Genomic DNA, 4,513 nt, shown 5'->3' on the forward strand with positions numbered 1-4,513 from the left:
AACAACAACAACAACAAAGTCACCCAATAAGTGGTTCAATGAAGTATTCCTGAATGCAGTTTAAGATCTCACTAGGTCCAACAATCAATGTGCCATTTTCCTAGTAATAGGCAATTCAAAGTGAGAAAAAATGTGTTTTCCCTTACAAAGGTTGTTGTGACATACTCCAGATCATGGCACTCTTAACATTTCTACTGATATTCCATCTCTTGAATCTCCATTTATACAATTTATCTCCCACCTATGTCATTTAATATATTTGTCGTTTCCTGTTCATCAGTTCCAGCTAGCACGATGACATTATTATATTGGACAAGTATTTCATTTTGCAGAATATTAACATAATCCTTTATGATGGAGAACAGAAGTTGACATAGTCCTAAAACAGATTATTGTGAATTGTTGTGAAGAAATCATCATCAATGGCCATTTATCAAGAATTATAACTTTTGTGTTTTATTTATTTAATGATATCAAATTCAACAGAAGAGTTAAAATTGAGACTATCCATTAGTTGTGTTTGTAACAATCAAATTCCATTTTCCAAGAGCTCTCTAGTTTCTCCACCTATTTCAATCGCACACAAGTGATTGAACAAGGATATGATAGGAACCACCACCTTTACATAACTTTATGTGGAATTTCATGGTGGTATTAATCTGTACACCTGTGAGATTCTGGAGACACTCTTAAACACCTGAGGAAATTTTTGTATAGGGAATTGCAATTCCAGGCACTATAAGATGCTGGCTGAAATTCTATGAGAGCCAGAAAATGATTTGGGAGATAGTGCCCTGTATGATATAATGGAGCTACTTTCACCTACAGCTGCAACATTTCAGGTCATAAGCCACTTTGTTAGGATACATCTCCCGACTAAAAATTTAGGGGACTGGCAAAAGAACATTCTTCTCTTTTCACCACTTAGGCAAATCAACTGATATCTATACTTGTACTAAAGCAAATAAGTATGAGCAAATGGACCAAATAGCATCCTTTAAGTTTCCTGCAATTTAAGCTATAAAATCTTGGCATGTGAAGCATTAATCTTGGCAGTGTTGTGCCATTTTCAGAGTGATAAAAAACACTCTGGATCTCAAATACTTTTTCTGAGCCACAGGTAACAGGGGTCCTTGACAAAGAGAAACACTTCCTTACAGTTGACAGAAGGGCAGAAATTGCAGAATCTACCCCCAAAGATTCCCATCTCGGCAGACAAGGCTAAAGAAAATCAGTAGAGATTCAAAGATTTATCAAACTCCAGACATTTTTGGAAATCCTAGAAAATACTTGGAGTTCCTTCCAGTAAAGATGAGGGATTTGCAATATTTATTATTTAGGAATGTTTATTGGTTAGATTAGCTTAATGTTGAGATAGAAATAGCCCCCATATCTCAGTGAGTTAATACAGTGAAGCTTTAATTTTGGTTTATGCAAAGTTGGATATGACTCTAAGTAACTCTCCCGGGCAACTGTTCTCTTCACAGCAACTCAACAATGCATGCTAATGAAGGCACCACTACTCTGTAGCTGCTCTATCTGGAACACACAGTCTCTCCAGTCTAAGTTGAAGAAGAAGACAGTGCTGGATTGTCTCCCATCAGTAATTAATGTTTTTTTCCTGAAATGTAACATTTCTTCCATTCAGAACACCTTTGCCAATTCTAGTCGCATGGCCCCATCGAACTGCAGTGAGAAGTCATGGATCAGCAGTGGAAGTCTCTAATAAAGAGCATCAACCTGTGAGATACTATTATAAATGGGACTTAATTTGCACTTAGGGTAGTAGACTTTATAAATACTAATGATAGGTATTTCTTCTATATTACAAAGATTAGGGGCAAGGGAAAAGGGAGGGATGACTCAAACTCTCTTACAGTCTTTTTTTGTCAAATAGTTTATTTCTCTTGTTCACGTACATTTATATTTCTAATAATTTAAGGCTTTGCCACAAGTAATTCTAATTTGATGTCCACTACACTAGGAGTTATTAGTAAAGCAGAAATAAAGTCACATTTATGTCTACAACTAATTAAGCTCTGATAGACGCTTTGATGAAAATCAGAATAAGATTTTGGGTGTTAACTGCCCCTCCCAAAGCAATGAGAAGGTTTTTTTTTTTGTGTGTGAAGTTCACATTTTTAAAAAATGTTTTCAAAAATACCACTGTAATATTTGGTAAGCCAGTGAACCTTTTACATACACAATTTTCTTCAATTAATTAGCCATTTTTTTCTAATTTTCTCTTTTAATGGAGAGAAAGTAATATGGACTAGAAAAGACAGGGAAAAAAAAAGTTCAGATTAGTGGTACCTGTGTCAAGATTTTAAAGAGGGTCTATTTATTAACTTAAGTGCTCCTCAGCCTCTTATGTGTATATGCAGGATATGTGTGTTTACACACTCACACACCATACCCAGATGCAAGCAGAAGAGACACACAAACAACACACACACACACATCAAATATATGATACACACCTACATTACCCCAAAAACCCATATCACACAAATATACACATCTCTAAACACATCACATACACCATTTCCCATACTATCTAGCACACTCACACACATACCACCTATACTACCATTACACAGACCATGATTCAGAACCTAGAATCATATATTCTACAAACTTTAGATCACTAATGCAAGATGGGGATTTGACCTTTAGCATTATTTTTTGTTACCAAAATTGTGTTATAAATGAATATTTGATGTCTTCCAATAAAAATTACAGGAGCTCTTGTGGCTTAGTGCCTAAAGCATTTGACTGCTAACCAGAAGCCTAGAGGTTCAAACCCACCAGCCATTCCTTGGAAGGAAGACAGGGCAACGGACTTCGATAGAGATACCCAGAAACCCAAGGAGGGGTCACTATGAGTCCAAAATTACAATTTTTTTTGAACATGTTACACTTTAATATAAAGTATTTTAAGGTAAAATAAATATCTGTTAAGAAGAAATTATTTCAAATATTAGTGGAAAATATTAACTGTGAGTATTAGATATTATTTCTCTCAGTTTGCAGATATACTGGGGTAAAAATATATACACGGAATTTTGAACATAACCATGTTCAAAAACTCTTATTCTTCATAAATTTAGTAAAATAATATTTTATCTCTATCACTTGTTAATCCCAGAAGCTGGCCTATATGAAGAAGAATGTGGCATTAGGATTGGAGGAAGAATCATTAACAACATGTGATACACAGACAACACAACCATGCTTGCTGAAAGTGAGGATGACTTCAAGCACTTACTGATGAAGATTGAAGACTACAGTCTGCAATATGGATTACACCTCAATATAAAGAAAACAAAAATCCTCACAACTGGACCAATTAGCTGCATCATGATAAATACAGAAAAGATTGAAGTTGTCAAAAACTACATATTACTTGGTTCTACTATCAACACTAATGAAAGCAGTAGTAAAGATATCAGAAGACATATTGCATTTGGCAAATCTGCTGCAAAAGAACACTTTTGAGTGCTGAAAAGCAAAGATGTCTCCTTGAAGACTAAGGTGCAGCTAACTCAAGCCATGGTATTTTCAATCACCTCATGGTATTTTCAAACATTTTCAACCTCACCTCATGTGAGAGCTGAACAACAAATAAGGAAGACCAAAAAAGAGTGGATGCTTTTGAGTTGTGGTATTGGTGAAGAATACTGAAAGAACCATGAACTACTAAAAAGAACTAACAAACCTGTCCTGGAAGAAGTGCAGCTGGAATGTTCCTTGGAAGCAAGAATGGCCAGACTTCTTCTCACCTACTTTGTTCATGTTGTCAGAAAGGACCATTCTCTGGAGAAAGATATCATGCTCGATAAAGTGGAGGATCAAAGAAAAAGGGGAAGGCCCTCAACAAGGTGGATTGACACAGCGGCTGCAATGATGGGCTCAGGGATAACAAGGATCATGATGCTGGCACAAGACCAGACAGTGTTTCATTCTGCTATTCATAAGGTTGTTATGAGCCAGAAACGACTCGATGGCACCTAACAACAACAACAACATTGCTTATTGGAAGAATCAGAAACTATTAGAAAAAAATCAAAGAAATGTGAAAGCTATAATCATTGAACCAATTATATATATATTGTTTTCCCATCCCTTAACTTATCCTGTGTCCTCTCTCTCAAAGGAGAGTAATTGAGAGAGATATGAACAGTCTGAAAAACAGAAAAAAAGAGTGGCAAAGGAAGTTAAAGCAAGAAAGAGAACATTAAGATGTCTCCAGACAACAAGGGGTATGACATATGTAATGGAAAGAAAAAGGAGAAGGAGGAAGAGAAGATGAAGAAACAAAAGGAGAGGAAGGGGAGGAAGAAAAAGAAGGAGAAGGCAGCAGCATAAAAGATAGAAAACAGATTTGAGAGAAAGTGGCCTAAGCTTGAACCACTGTGTCACAATATAACTTCTAACAAAACTGCCTAAAATTACAGAATATTATTAACTGACACAACAGTTCATCACAAAAAGTACAAAAGCAAGAGATGTA

Source organism: Orycteropus afer, unplaced genomic scaffold (genome assembly GCF_000298275.1).
Source record: "Orycteropus afer afer isolate SDZICR_OR568_19922 unplaced genomic scaffold, OryAfe1.0 scaffold00051, whole genome shotgun sequence".
Lineage (NCBI taxonomy): Eukaryota > Metazoa > Chordata > Mammalia > Tubulidentata > Orycteropodidae > Orycteropus > Orycteropus afer.